The sequence below is a fragment of the Prionailurus bengalensis genome, chromosome D3 (genome assembly GCF_016509475.1).
Source record: "Prionailurus bengalensis isolate Pbe53 chromosome D3, Fcat_Pben_1.1_paternal_pri, whole genome shotgun sequence".
NCBI lineage: Eukaryota > Metazoa > Chordata > Mammalia > Carnivora > Felidae > Prionailurus > Prionailurus bengalensis.
Window position 1 is genome coordinate 46,178,935 of NC_057356.1, and position 17,057 is coordinate 46,195,991.

The following is a 17,057-nucleotide window of genomic DNA, read 5'->3' on the forward strand; positions in this document are numbered from 1 at the left end:
GTCTCCATAACAAATGAGTCATGGATTTAGTCCTTACTGAGTTCAACACCTTTCCCTCATCTCTTTGCTCAAAGGCAGCTAAATCAGTAGGTGCTATTATGGAATAAGTGAAAGCTAATTTTAACTTTAGCTATGCGTCATTACTTTTGGGTTCTCTAAACTTGAGTGTAATTATTACTCATACCAAGCTAAGAGAATTAGACAGGTTATTTCATGCCTTTTAAAAAAGCAGTGTGAAACTCTGACTTTTCATATTTGTTGTATGTACAGTTGAGTGAATGGTAAAGACTTAACATAATATTGGAGCATCATAGAATTAGGAATTACCCACTAAGTTAACAATCAGTCAATCAACAAATGTGTTTTGTTGCCCACTCTGGGTCCTGCACTGTTTTAGGCATGAGGCTATAAGGAATTTTGGAGAGGTCATTTAGACTAGTGCATATTTAACTATCTGTGAAGAAAGACCATTTAAAAAACTCTTTTTTTAGAAGTTTATTTACTTATTTTGAGGGAGAGTGAGAGAGCATGTGCGAGTGGGGGAGGGGCAGAGAGAGAGAGGGAAAGAGAGAATCCCAAGCATGCCCAGTGCTGTCAGCTCAGAGCCCGATATGGGGCTGGAACTCAGAGTGAGATCATGACCTGAGCTGAAACCGCTTAACTGACTGAGTCATCCAGGTGCTCCCCCCAAATTCTAATCCATTGTTGACCAATATTTTGTAATGTACAAAAGACTTGGTTATGAGAAAAATAATCACATTGTTGATGTCATGGCAACATCAAATCGCTAGAAAGTTAAACACTGTCAACTTTTATACTTTTTTCATTACAACATTTTGTGGACTGGTAGTGGTTCACAGACCACACTTGGAGTAGCACTGATTTAAACAAGGCTTGACCACTGTGGAACCATCTCAACAACCGAAAGACTAGTTTTTGCTGGTGTTTCTTTCCATTTTTTTTCTTTTTTCTTATCATGCTAGTGGAATTGCCAATGCCTAGTGATAATTTTTAAAGAAACTCTTTGTTTCAAGGTAAACCGTACTTTCCCCAACTGAGAGATAAGGGAGAAAGGCTTCCTTCAAAGGCCGACTTATAAAAGGTACATAAAGAACGAAAGAAATATCAAATATAACACGAAGCTGAGGGAAAAAAATGAAGCCAAGTCTATGTTTGCAAATAAGGATCACAAATGGTCAAGAAGTTACTTTTAGAGAAAAACTATGACTCACACGATAGCTACAAAAGGAGTATGTGACTGTGTGAATTCACATAGATGGAGAATGAAGAAATCTATTTTTATAGAATTGCCCTTTCTGGCACTGTTCTTGATGCTGTGGCAGAACACATATTCACAAGAACTTCTTTTTTTTTTTTTTGGAATGAAGTTAACAGAGCATTTTGGCAAGAGCAAAAAACAGGGCATGAAATTCATGAGATCAAATTTTTCTTTGCTTACCCAAGAGCAAAAGCCAAAAAAGAAAAAGAAAAAGTAAGAAGAGATAAACTGAATTTGTCTTAAAGGCATTGACTTCATAGGAAAAAATTCTAAAAACAAAAGTCACATTCTAAAATCTCAATCTCTCAGAAGTGTTTTGAAGTAAAAACTTCCTCACCCTAACTGGAGAGAGTGTTTTCTGTATTTCACTTCAAATGCTAAGTCAAGGTATTTAAGAATGGAACATGCAAATGGCAGGTGATATTTATCAGGTATATTGATGAATAAGAAGAGACAAGATTCTGAGTGTTGTGGTTGTTTGTTGGTGCATAATAGACCACCCTAAAATCCAGCGGCTTAAAACCACTACAGATGGTCCCTGACTTGGAATGAGTTTGACTTAGACTTTTTTGACCTTATGGTGGTGTGAAGGTGATACACGTTCAGTAGAGACTGTACTTTGAATTTTGAATTTTGATCTTTTCCAAGGCTAGTGATGGGTTGGGTACCATTTTTCCTTGTGCTGCTGGGCTGTGTGGCAGCTGCACCCCCAGTCAGCCACACCATCATGAGGGGCATCAACTGATATGCTTACAACCATTCTGTACCTGGACAACCATTCTGTGTTTACTTTCAGTACAATAGTAAATTAAATGAGCTCTTCAACACTTTATTTATTTATTTATTTATTTATTTATTTATTTATTTATTTAAATTTACATCCAAGTTAGTTAGCATATAGTGCAACAATGATTTCAGGAGTAGATTCCTTGTGCCCCTTACCCATTTAGCCCATCCCCCCTCCCACAACCCCTCTAGTAACCTTCTGTTTGTTTTCCGTATTTATGAGTCTCTTCTGTTTTGTCCCCCTCCGTGTTTTTTTTTATTATTTTTGCTTTTATTCCCTTATGTTCACCTGTTTTGTATCTTAAAGTACTCATATGAGTGAAATCATATGATTTTTTTCTTTCTCTGACTAATTTCACTTAGCCTAATACCCTCCAGTTCCATCCACGTAGTTGCAAATAGCAAGATTTCATTCTTTTGATTACCGAGTAATACTCCATTTTATATATATATATATATATATATATATATATATATATATACCACATCTTCTTTGTCCATTCATCCATCGATGGACATTTGGGCTCTTTCCATACTTTGGCTATTGTTGATAGTGCTGCTATAAACATGGAGGTGCATGTGTCCCTTCGAAACAGCATACCTGTATTTCTTGGATAAATGCCTAGTAGTGCAATTGCTGGGTCATGGGGTAGTTCTATTTTTAATTTTTTGAGGAACCTCCATACTGTTTTCTAGAGTGGCTGCACCAGTTTGCATTCCCACCAGCAGTGCAAAAGAGATCCTCTTTCTCCGCATCCTCGCCAACATCTGTTGTTGCCTGAGTTGTTAATGTTAGCCACTCTGACAGGTGTGAGGTGGTATCTCATTGTGGTTTTCATTTGTATTTCCCCAGTGATGAGTGATATTGAACATGTTTTCATGTGTCGGTTGGCCATCTGAATGTCTTCTTTGGAGAAGTGTCTATTCATGACTTTGTCTATTTATTCACTGGATTATTTGTTTTCTTGGTGTTGAGTTTGGTAAGTTCTTTATAGATTTTGGATACTAACCTTTTATCTGATATGTTGTTTGCAAATATCTTCTCCCATTCTGTCATTCTGTCTCCCATCTTCTCCCATTTTAGTTTTGCTGATTGTTTCCTTCACTGTGCAGAAGTTTTTTATTTTGATGAGGTCCCAATAGTTCATTTTTGCTTTTGTTTCCCTTACCTCAGGAGACATGTTGAGTAAGAAGTTGCTGCTGCCAAGATCACAGAGGTTTTTGCCTGCTTTCTCCTCAAGGATTTGGATGGCTTCTTGTATTACATTTAGGTCTTTCATCCATTTTGAGTTTATTTTTGTGTATGGTGTAAGAAAGTGGTCCAGGTTCATTCTTCTGCATGTCACTGTCCAGTTTTCCCAACACCGTTTGCTGAAGAGACTGTCTTGATTCCATTGGATATTCTTTCCTGCTTTGTCAAAGATTAGTTGGCCATACATTTGTGTGTCCATTTCTGGGTTCTCTATTCTGTTCCATTGATCTGAGTGTCTATTCTTGTTTCAATACCATACTGTCTTAATGATTACAGCTTTGTAATACAGCTTGAAGTCTGGGATTGTGATGCCTCTTGCTTTGGTTTTCCTTTTCAAGATTACTTTGGCTACTCGGGGTCTTTTCTGGTTCCATACAAATTTTAGGATTGTTTGCTCTAGGTCTGTGAAGAATGCTGGTGTTATTTTGATAGGGATTGTATTGAATAGGTAGATTGCTTTGGGTAGACACTTTAACAATATTTGTTTTTCCTATCCAGGAACATGGAATCTTTTCCCATTTTTTGGTGTCTTCTTCAATTTCTTTCATAAGCTTTCTATAGTTTTCAGTGTATAGATTTTTCATCTCTTTGGTTAGATTTATTCCTAGGTATTTTATGTTTTTTTGTGCAACTGTAAATGGGATTGATTCCTTGATTTCTCTTTCTGTTGCTTCATTCTTGGTGTATAGGAATGCAACCGATTTCTGTGCATTGATTTTATATCTTGCAACTTTGTTGAATTCATGAATCACTTCTAGCAGTTTTTTTGTTGTTGTTGAAATCTTTTGAGTTTTCCGTATAGCGCATCATGTCATCTATGAAGAGTCAAAGTTTGACCTCCTCCTGGCCGATTTGGATGCCTTTTATTTCTTTGTGTTGTCCGATTGCTGAGGCTAAGACTTCCAGTACTATGTTGAATAACAGTGGCAAGAGTGGACATCCCTGTCTTGTTCCTGACCTTAGGGAGAAAGCTCTCAGTTTTTTCCCATTGAGGATGATATCAGCGTTGGGTCTTTTATATATGGCTTTTATGATCTCGAGGTATGCTCCTTCTAGCCCTACTTTCTTGAGGGTTTTTATCAAGAAAGGATGCTGTATTTTGTCAAATGCTTTCTCTGCATCTATTGAAAGGATCATGTGGTTCTTGTTCTTTCTTTTACTGATGTGATGAATCACGTTAATTGTTTTGTGGATATTGAACCAGCCCTGCTTCCCAGGTATAAATCCCACTTGGTCGTGGTGAATATTTTTTTTTTTTAATGTATTGCTGGATCTGGTTGGCTAATATCTTGTTGAGAATTTTTGCAGCCATGCTCATCAGGGAAATTGGTCTATAGTTCTCCTTTTTAGTGGGGTCTTTGTCTGGTTTTGGAATCAAGAAAGAGTTTGGAAGTTTTCCTTCCATTTCTACTTTTGTAACAGCTCCAAGAGAATAGGTGTTAACTCTTCCTTAAATATGTGGTAGAATTCCCCTGGAAAGCCATCTGGCTCTGGACTCTTGTTTTTTGGCAAATTTTTGATTACTAATTCGATTTCCTTACTGGTTATGGGTCTGTTCAAATTTTCTATTTCTTCCTGTTTCAGTTTTGGTGGTGTATATGTGTATATTCCTAGAATGAAATTTGCCCATTTATTCCAGATGGCCCATTTTATTGGCATATAATTGCTCATAATATTCTCTTCTTATTGTTTTTATTTCTGCTGTGTTGGTTGTGATCTCTTCTCTTTCATTCTTGATTTTACTTATTTGGGTCCTTTCCTTTTTCTTTTTGATCATACTGGCTAGTGGTTTATCACTTTTGTTAATTCTTTCAAAGAACCAGCTTCTGATTTCATTGATCTCTTCTACTGGTTTTTGTTGTTGTTGTTGTTGTTGTTGTTTGGTTTTGACAGCATTAATTTCTTTTTTTTTTTTTTAATTTTTTTTTCAACGTTTATTTATTTTTGGGACAGAGAGAGACAGAGCATGAACGGGGGAGGGGCAGAGAGACAGGGAGACACAGAATCGGAAACAGGCTCCAGGCTCCGAGCCATCAGCCCAGAACCCGACGCGGGGCTCGAACTCACGGACCGTGAGAGCTTGACCTGGCTGAAGTCGGAGGCTTAACCGACTGCGCCACCCAGGCGCCCCTTGACAGCATTAATTTCTGCTCTAATTTTTATTATTTCCTGTCTTCTGCTGTCTTAGGGTTTTATTTGCTGTTCTTTTTCCAGCTCTTTAAGGCTTAAGGTGAGGTTGTATATCTGAGACCTTTCTTCCTTCTTTAGGAAAGCCTGGATTGCTATATACTTTCCTCTTATGACCACCTTTGCTGCATCCCAGAGGTTTTGGGCTGTGGTGTTATCATTTTCATTGACTTCCATGTACTTTTCAATTTCTTCTTTAACTTCTTGGTTAGCCCATTCATTCTTTAGTAGGATGTTCTTTAGTCTCCAAGTAATTTTTACCTTTCCAAATGTTTTCTTGTGGTTCATTTTGAGTTTAATAGCATTGTGGTCTGAAAATATGCACAGTATGATCTTGATTTTTTGTACCTGTTGAGGGCTGATTTGTGTCCCAGTATGTGGTCTATTCTGGAGAAGTTTCCATGTTCACTGGAGAAGAATGTATATTCCACTGCTTTAGGATGAAATGTTCTGAATATATCTGTTAAGTCCATCTGTTTCAGTGCATCATTCAAGGCCATAAGTTTCTTTATGTTTGTGATTAATTGATTTATATATTTGGGTGCTCTCACATTTGGAGCATAAATGTTTATAATTGTTAGGTCTTCTTGGTGGATAGACCCCTTAATTATGATATAATGCCCTTCTTCATCTCTTGTTACAGTAGTTATGTCAAAGTCTAGATTGTCTGATATAAGTATGGCTACTCTGGCTTTCTTTTGTCAACAATTAGCATGATAGATGGTTCTCCATGTCCCTACTTTCAATCTGAAGGTATCTTTATGTCTAAAGTGGTCTCTTGTATATAGCATATAGATGGATCTTGTTTTCTTATCCATTCTGTTACCCTATGTCTTTTGATTGGAGCATTTAGTCCATTGACATTTAGAATGCATACTGAAAGATATGAATTTATTGCCATTATGTTGCTTGTAGAGTTGGAGTTTCTGGTGGTGTTCTCTGGTCCTTTCTTTGTTGTTTTTAGTCTTTGTTTGTTTGTTTGTTTGTTTATTCTTCTTTTCTCCCCTCAGAGAGTCCCCCTTAAAATTTCTTGCAGGGCTGGTTTAGTGGTCACGAACTCCTTTAATTTTTGTTTGTCTGGGAAACTTAATCTCTCCTTCTATTTTGAATGACAGCCTTGCTGGATAAAGAATTCTTGGCTGCATATTTTTCTGATTCAGCACCCTGAATGTATCCTGCCACTCCTTTCTGGCCTGCCAAGTTTCTTTGGATAGGTCTGTTGCAAACCTGATCTGTTTTCCCTTGTAGGTTAAGGACTTTTTTCCCCCTTGTTGCTTTCATGATTCTTTCCTTGACTGAGTATTTTGTGAATTTGACTATGATATGCCGTGTTGATGGTCAGTTTTTGTTGACTCTGGTGGAAGTCCTCTATGCTTCCTGGATTTTGATGTCTGTGACTTTCTCCAGGTTAAGAAAGTTTTCTGCTATGATTTGCTCACATACCCTTCTACCCCTTTTCCTGTCTCTTCATCTTCTAGGACCCCTATGATTCTGATGTTGTTCCTTTTTAATGAGTCACTGACTTCTCTAATTCTTAAATCATGCTCTTTTGCCTTAGTCTCCCTCTTTTTTCTGCTTCATTATTGTCCGTAAGTTTGTCCTCTATATCACTGATTCACTGCTCTGCTTCATCCATCCTTGCCACCATCAACACTTTATTATAAAGCAGGCTTTGTGTCAGATGATTTTGCCCAACTGTTGGCTAACGTAAATGTTCTGAGCATGTTTAAATAAGGTAGGCTAAGCTGTGATGTTCAGCAGTTTAAGTATAGTAAATGTATTTTTGATTTATGATATTTTAAATTTCTGATGGGTTTATCAGGATGCAATTACATTGTAAATCAAGGAAGATTATTTCTTTATTTATGATTCAGCAATCTGGGCTGGGATCAGCTGGGCAGTTCTGGTGGTCCTGCTTGGGGTCTCTTATGCAGGTGCCTTTATCTAATGGGCTGTAATAACTAAGCTAGTTTCATTTATGTGCCTTGCACAGTCTCACAGGATCTCTTTCTACATACCTTTTCTCCAGCAGAATAGCTGGACTTCCTTCCAGCATGGGCTCTGGGTTCCAAGAGGGTGAATTCTAAGATGGCAAGTGCTTATCCAATCTCTGCTTGCATCACACTTGCTAACGTCTCATTTGCCAAAGCAAGTCACATAACCAAGCTCAGACTCAGTGTAGGAAGGAACAACAAAGGGGCAGGAATTCTCAGAGGCATGATTCGCTGGGGCCATTAATGTAATGGTCCATCATAAAATTAAAAAAAGTTTTAAATTATATGAATGTAAATTCTGTTTTTTTTTAATAAGACAGAATTAAACTATTCCAGCTCACATTCTAGAGCTTCATAAGATGGCACCTGTATTTGGAGAGGCTCTTAATGGCTTGTGGGGCTATAAAGACTCACCAGATTAGATGAACCAAGCCAGCTGATCAATGCATAAATATTAATGAGCACCTATGAAGTCATTATCACTATGCGAAGTGGTATGGAAGACACATTTTTCTTGCATTCAGGGTACTTGCAATGGAGTTGGAGAATACAAATAGTAAAAGTAATGTTGCAAGCAGTTTAAGACAGAGTATAACTAAGTGCTGAATTGTGCCATATAGAAAATAAAGAAGTAAAGAATTTCAAACTTTTGGTTATGCCTTGTTCTGATGGCTTTCAACACATAGAGTCATGGTCTAAGAGTTATAATAATCCATTAATAATCCAAGCCTGAGCATGTAGACTTGACTACACTGTCTGGCTCCACTGGTCCTCCTCTCAAGGGTGGAAGGCACTGGAAGAGAACGAGAGAAATCAGCCACTTAAAGAAAGGTGATTAAACTTCCTCAAACTTGAGTCTTTGTCCGTTGAGAAAGCAGATGTCTTGCAAGACAATTTGTCAGCATCTGTCTGGTTCTCCTGTCTTTAGTAATGTACAATCTAGCCATGGTGCTACATCCTACAGTGCTGGGAAGGAATGACAGCTGAATAGCTGTGCTGAATGGTGGGGAATATGATGGCATTTGGAGCAGCAAATTATCCCAGATGTGAGGTATAAAGAACCAGGAAGAAAGAGCAGGGATTCTATTCCAGGCACCAACTGGTATTCCAAACACTCTGCTAGACTCTGGGGATGAAAGCGAATTAAACATGGTGCTGCCCCCCTCCCCCTCCCCAAATACCACAACCTAATAAGTAGGCAGATCTAAATGCTACAACAGAGGCATGAATAATACATCGTGCGATCCCAGTAATGGGAGTGGCTGACTGGGAGAGCAAGGGAAGAGTTCACGTTAAGGAAAGTCTGCCAAATAAGGTGATTCCTGAGGTGAATTTTGAAGAATTAATTGGAGTTAGACAGGTTGCTAAGGTGGAAAAGGGCATTCCTGACAGAAAATACAGCCATGAGCAAAGGCATGGGGACACACTGAGGGGGAAATCACTTGATTAGCCTGGAGAATAAGGTGCCATGCCGGCAGGTGAAAGAGATAGGGCAGAAAGGAAAACTAGGGCCAAGTGATAATCTACCCTACTAAGGAGTTTAGACTTTATCCTAAGGGATAAGAAACTGTAAATGATGTTAAGTAGAGAAGACACAAGATCACATTTACATTTTATTTATTTATTTATTTATTTATTTATAATTTTTTAAAGCAGGCTTCATGCCCAACGTGGGGCTTGAACTCATGACCCTGAGATCAAAACCTGAGCTGATATCAAGAGCCAGCACTTACCTGACTGAGCCACCCATGCACCCCCACATTTACATTTTAGTAACAGTACTGTCCAAATGATGAAAATGTTTTATAATCTCCTCTGTTCAACATGATAACTGCTAGCCAGAAGTGGCTGTTGAGCACTTGAAATGCAGCCAATGTGACTGAGGAACTAAATTTTCATTTTCAGTTTGACTTTAGATAGCCACACGTGGCTCTTGGCTACCATACTGGACAGCTCAGTGCTAGAAAAATCCCTGTGCCAGCAGTACGGATGATGGACCAGATGAGAGCATGACTGGAAGGACTTAGAAGACTTTATAACAATACATGTGAATACGTGTGAAATAATGTGATCCCAAATCAAGGCTGGGGTCATGGGAATGCGTGGAGGTGACCAACTTGAGAACTACTTAGGAAATGAAACAGGGGGAATTTGGGATCTTATTTGACACGAGAGAGGAGCTCTGATCACAAGAACAGAATGAGTACTAAGGAGTGGGGACAAATAAGTATACTTAAGAGAACGAGGCCAGGTCCAGACTACGGAGCAGCAGGGCTTGGATTGACATGGTAGGCAGTAACACTTTGGTCTGGCATATAATGCCGGTTGTCTCTAACTATGCAAGATAGGTTGTAAGTGGGAGAGACTGCAGGCAGAGACAACAGCTGGGAAGTAGACCTGGGCGTGGTTGAGAGTGGCCTGGATGAGGTGGAGATTGTGGGAGGGTAGATAAATGGGTAAACTCATGCTAATGATAATCAACATCATTTAAACATAAGGGACTATGGAAAGAGAACAGTTAATGAGAAATCCATGTTTTCCAGTCTGATAGGGAAAAGGAAATGGCAAAGTGAATTCAGGATTATTAGGCACCTATCTATGAATTAGGCACTATGCTAGACACTTTCACAAAAATCTTCTCTGTGGGATATTAGACAAACTGGTGTTGTCACTGAGGGAAATACATTGGCCAAAAAGAGGGCATAGTTAGTAGAGTTCCACTGCATATATTTTGAATGTGACTTATAGTCTAATTGGAAGATTTACTTTTTTATACGTATTTTTGTTGAGGAGGTGACAAAAGAGAATTAAGGATGTATAGGCAGCAGGGTTTTTTTTTTAAAAAAAAAAACACACCTACTTACATAGTTTATTTGATTACTGAACAGTTTTAAGATATTTTGTTAATGGGTAGTTTCATGGTAATAGATCTGAAATTATTATTATTTTTTGCTTAAACAATGGAAATTTATGGTCTTAGAGTTCTGGAGGCTAGAAACCTGAAATCAAGGGGGCCAGCAGGGTTGCTTCTGTCTGAAGGATGTGAGGAAGAATCTGTTCCATGCCTTTGCTTCTGGTGGATTGCTGGCCAACTTTGGCATTCCCTGGTTCACAGATACATCATTCTGATCTCTAATTTCATGTTCACAGGTTCTTCCTGTGTGTGTGTGTATCCGCACGCAACTGTCTCTCTTTTATAAGGACACCAGTAATACTGGATTAAGGGCTCATCTTACTCCAGTATGACCTCATCCATCTTAGCGTATTCCATCTGCAATGACCCCGTTTCCACATTCTGAGATGCTGGGGGCTAAGACTTCAATGTATGAATTTGGGAGAAGGACACGGTAATAGTCTTCCCTCTTGTCCCCTCACGTGCAAATACATTCACCCAATCCCGATGCTCCCCAAAGTCTTGTCTCATTTCAGCGTCAAAGCTAAACTCAAACTTCACCTACATCAAGAATGGATGAGACTGGGGATATGATTCATCCTGGGGCAAATTCCTTTCCATCCATGAACTTGTAAACTCAGACAAGTTATCTGCTTCTAAAATACAATGACAGAACAAACATAGCATAGACATTCCCATTCTAAAAGGGAGAAACTGGATGGCAGAAAAGAGTCATGCGTCCCAAGCATACCTGAAACCTAGCAGGGCAAATTCTATTAAGTTTTGAGGCTTTTGAATAATCCTCTTTGGCTTAATGCTCTGTCCTCTCAGGATCTGCTATTATTTTATGAAGCTATTGTTTTCATAGCTAAAAGGACTTTGCCCTTCAAAGTCAGTGGGAATATAATAGGAAAACACTTTAAGGAATGTTATGCATAGAAAAGTGTAAGCAGCAGGCAACAGCTCAACAAAACAGGTGCTTAGTAATATTAAATCAGCTAAACCGAAATAAACCTAGTTCAATACTCTAACATAACTTTAAAATAAAACAATAAGGTTGTAAGGTGAGAAAACAGGAGAAAACTAAGTAATAACTTAGTTTTAGGGCTTGGGTTAGCTTATTTATCACTGAACACTTTAGTATGAGGGTCTTCTTTTTGCTTCTCTTTATAGTAAAAATACCACAACAATAATAATTCAATCAAATGTACTAGTTAACACTAACTACTTAAAAAAAAAGTTTACTTATTTATTTTGGGAGAGAGAGAGAGAGAGAGAGAGAGAGAGAGTGAGCAGGGGAGGGGCAGAGAAAGAGGATCTCAAGTAGGGACTGGACCATCACCATGAAGCCTGCCATGGGGCTTGAACCCATGAACTGTGAGATTATGACCTGAGCTGAAACCAAGAGTTGGGCCTTTAACTGACTGAGCCACCCTGGTGCCCCAGTAACACTAGCTACTTTAACAGCTAACCCCCCAAATCTTGGTGGCTCAGCTTTTTTTTTTTTTTAAGTTTATTTATTTATTTTGAAAGAGACAGAAACAGAGTGAGTGAGTGAGGAGCAGAGAGTGAGGGAGAGAGAGAGAATCTCAAGTAGGCTCTGCACTGCCAGCGCAGAGCCCTACGTGGGGCTCAAACTCACGACTGTGAGATCATGACCTGAGCCAAAACCAAGAGTCGGACACTTAACCGGCTGAGTCACCCAGGTTTTCCTAGTTGGTGGCTTACTTCAATGAAAGTCTATTTCTTATTTATATAACAATCCAATGCAGCTGTGTGGAGCACAACCTTCCACATGGGACCCAGGATCCTTCCACGTTGTGGACCTCCATCTCCTAGGGCCTTAGAGTCCTTTGCTTCCAGGCAGGAAGAGATAAAGCATAAAAAGAAGGTATTGATGGGCCACTTATCCTCACTTTTCATTGGCTCAAAATCTGCCATATGACCCCACTTAGATGCATATAGCTTGGGAAATGTAATCCTAGAGCGGGGGCCACTTCTCAGGACGTCTCTACGTTATGCAAAGTGAGCACCAATCCTTGGTGGGAAGCTAGTCATCGCCATCACGCCAGACTAGATTATGTTGATAGTCCTCACTACTCTTTGGTATTTCTTGTCTCCATCTTGATACCACTGACCCTGTCCCCCTCACATCTCCTCCTACCTCCTCAGGGCTACACATGTAGTTTACTCATATTTTCCAGTTGTTTTATAGGCCTGGCTCTCTAGCCATTCTTGGAATCCTCTTTGGAATTTACTTCTATGGGAAACACATAATATAAGACAAGGAAATAACTGGTAAGTCCCAGAAACATAATCAGATATTGTATAAATCTAGAGTAAACCTTTACAGGAATGAGCAAATGGGATCTACATTCCCCTCTTAAGAAGGAAGTATTGAAGTTCACACCCCCATTTGTTCTGTGAACTCTCCAGCATTAAGGGGGTTATTAAAAAGTATTAAGTGATGAGAGATTGGGTTTAAGAATTGTTTATTAGACCTATGTTCTAGGCCTCAAGTGAAATGAATCCAATCAGAATTTTGACAAATATTTAGCAACCTGCTGCTCTATAGAAAGCACTTCTACCGAGATCTTAAAAGACACAAAGAAAAAAAAATTCCTTGGGTAAGTCTCTGTCCTTCTGTAACGTTAAATAGCCCTTTACTGGATCCGTTGGGCAAATTCTAACCAAATGCATGTCTCTGAAGTGATGTATTTCGGACATGGAAACAGAGTACAATGTGGTTGAACACTAGCCAGTGACATATTTTAAACTTGCCAGGAGTGATATTTCTTGTCATCATAGAGACAATTAAACAGGGTTCATATCCTAAAACATAGGGCAATCAACATAAAAATGATACAAGAGGGTATTGTAGAGTCTACCTTCTAATTTTCACTTGAAATCTCTGCCAGATAAATTACTAACCTTCATGTCAAGAGAATGAAGTCTCTATTCCTTAAATCTCCACTAAGGCTGAGCAAGATGATTTAATTATCTGCTAGCTTATTTTTACTCATCAGCAGAATGAAAATGATGATTTCTACCTACTTACCTTTCAGGGTTAGCTCTGGGCTGGTAGGAACACATTTCATTATAAAGAGGAGGTACTATTACACGTGTGTGTGCTTTCCTTTATCTTAGCACTATTGCTTGTAATAACACACACCTGGGATGGAAAGAAGGCATCTTCCTTAATAACAAATGCATAAGATTACTGGCTCTGCCCAACTGCATATTTCACCTAAAGGACAAACTGGAGTGTGTGAAGCAAGAGCTGGAGAGGAAATTCATGCAATTGGAATGTGCATTCTTCACAGGGTCTTTGGCAGAACTAACTACCAGGGAGTGCCCTAATGGGAGGTACCAGTGTCAAGGCTCCAAGCAAAGCTAGAATCTCCCTGTAGTGAGCAGAAAAACTGGATCCCGAGATTTCTACTCTGGTTTGGTTAACACTGGGGATTCTGAGCTCCGAAGACGAGCCAGACACAAGCCATGTGCCAAGGGAGCATGCCTATTTTACAAGAAGCTCTTAGATTTACAGGCCTAGAGCAGGGAGGTCCACAATAAAAGGAAGTGGGATGAAGTATTCTGTAATCCTAGGCAGGCATGCAGCTGGGTTCTGGATACCATTTCATGGTAATGAAGACCAGGGCCAGTCCCTTAACCTTGGCTTCTTATCTATAAGTAAAAATGGGTGGTAGTAGGAATATGGCATAGGAAATATTGTCAATAATATCTTAATAACTTTATATGGTGACAGATGGCAACAATACTCATCATAATGAGCATCTCACAATATATGTAATTGTCCCATCTCTATGTTGTACACCTGAAGCTGTATAATGTATGTACATCAAGTGTACTTCAATTAAAAATAAAAATACAAAGAAAAGTAAAAATAAAAAAAATGCAGTCAGTGAAATTCTTTCAAAGCAGCAGCTTATGAGAGAAGCATAATAAAAGGACACACACACATACTTGCACACACACACACACACATATACATACATATAATTTTTTTTTTTAATGATGGGATAGTTAGATTCCAAAAGATGCTTTCAATCTTAGGGTTTGCAATGAAGTGAACCAGTTGGATGGCAGAACTTCATTCATTCTCTAGTTGCCTCTGGTTTTTAAGGAGGTGGCCTCACCAGGTGTGTGGTAGTATAAGTAGAAATGCCTTTGTTTTTCTGTTTTGTTTGTATTCTTTTCATTGCTATTGGCCTAGAACATCATTGTTTTCTCTATGAAGTGATGATGAAAAGGAAAAATGACCTGCTCCTTAAGAGAAGCTGAGCCAAAGGCAAGTTGTTGTATTTAATGATACACTTCAGAGAAGAATAGCAATGATAAGCGGGACCCAGGATTTCTGATCCCAGTTCACATTCCTAGGAGGATTTGGGAGGACAGAAGGACAAAGCTGCCATATTGGGGGTTGGGGTGGAGGGAAAGGAAGGAGAAGGAAAAAGACCTATGCTTTGCCTACAGGAGCATCAGCCTGAGCTTGATGTTAGGCCCATCCCTGTGCTAAAGGGATGTTACTGACTTTGATTATGCCCTTGCAAGACACAGTGCATGGTTTAGGTTCTTGAGTCTGGAGAAATTCTTTTCAACAATGGCATGGTGAGTTGCATTTCCATCTTAAAATTTGAAGGACATAACTATGCATGAGTCACTTCTGAAGTATTGGGAGGCCAGCCAAACCCTAAATTCACTTGTGTTCCTTTGGGTTTGTTCATAACCAACTATGCATGTCTGTCACACCCACCCCCGTAGGACTAAGTAACCCAGCAGCAACTCTTGTGTGCCACTCTTCTGTAGCCTTCACACCTCATATGGGCCTCTGTCCTCCCAGAGTCCTTCTGTCCTCCCAGAGTCCTTCTGGAGCTTGAACGGGCATTAGCAGTCCTATGTCCTGCTTATTATTCCTATTTTCTTAAGATGTGAACAAGACATCTAATTTTCTCAAGCATCATCTTTCCCCATTAAAACATAACACCTCCATCTTGCCTTAAAAACACAAGTGTACCTTCAATTTGCTCCTTTCATGTTTTTTTTAAAAAATAAAGTTTATTCATTTATTTCTGAGAAAGAGGGAGCACAAATGGGGGAGGGACAGAGAGAGAGAGGGGGAGACACAGAATTGAAGCAGGCTCCAGGCTCTGAGCTGTCAGCACAGAGCCCAGAGAGATCATGACCTGAGCCAAAGTCTGATGCTTAACTGACTGAGCCACCCAGGTGATCTTGATTTCATCTCAGGTCATGATCTCACGGTAAGATTGAGCCCCGGTGGGGCTCTGCATTGAGCTTGGACCCTGCTTAAGATTCTCTCTCTCCCTCTCTCTCTGACCCTCCCCCATTTGTGTATTCTCTCTCCAAAACAGACACACACACACACACACACACACACACACACACACCCACACACACACTTGCTCATACATTCCTTCAGAGCAGCCTTCCTCCCCTCCCCCAACCAAAGCATCATTAATCTCATCATATCTCTGATACCTGGGACTGTGAAGGTAGGTGTTCTGAGATGTTTGTTTTGAATATGTAATCTTTAGAAAGATAATGAACACACTTGTACTCTGACATCACAAAGTTACTTTTAAACAATGTAAAGTGAATGATGTTACATATCCCTTGACTAAGGAATGTAATAAAACCTATCAGAGAGAACTACTGTCCTTGTACAATAAAGAAAGTTTGTAAGTCACGATCTTCATTGTTGCATTTTACAGCAAACTAGGAAGTTCTGTGAGGAAGAGGCCTTGATTTGAATCCACAGATGGTCAGTTCTGATGTTGAGGATTCTCAACATTTCAGTGAAATGGCCTGGCATGGTGGGAGAGTTACTGGCTGGGTGAGGGACAGTTTCTTCTTTAATTTAGATTTTGCTTTGCATTTGCATATTAATGAAATAATTTTGGAATCTTAGCCATGTGTTGAATATTTTTCTTCAAATAATCTTGTGTCTGGAAGGACTTTACAAATAGTATGTAAAATCTTTCTCACTCTTTCTCAGTCTTCTTTTGTCAACTAAGATAGTACCAGACCATTTTGGGCAGGATCATTTACTGGGCATTCACTCAGTCGATCTATTTAAATATGAAAGTTCTTATTAGGGCAAAGCTATATAGGCTCATTGGAAAAATGAAAAAAATAATAAACAAGCAAAAAGAAGAATATAAACAAAAAATCCCTTCTCTCCATCTCATCTATCCACTCTAGAACATTCTATTGTATAACTTTCAAAATCTTTCAGTCTGCTTTCACACACACATGTGCCCATGCACACACACACGTTCATATATACTTTTTATATTTAAGATATATTTCAGTTCTGCAAAACTCTTTTTAAATAACAGCTGTATTAAGTTCTAATTCATGTACCATAAATTCACTTTTAAAGTACACGATTCTGTGGTTTTTAGCATATTCACAGGATTGTACATCCATCAGCATTATCTAATTCCAGAACATTTTTATCATTGCAAAAAGAAATCCCATATCCATTAGCAATTACTCCCCATACAATATCTAGCCTTTTGTGTCTGGCTTCTTTCACCTAGTGTAATGTTTTCAAGGTTTACCTGTATCATAGCAGGTATCAGAACTTCATTCATTTTTATGGTGGAATGCTATGATATTCTATGG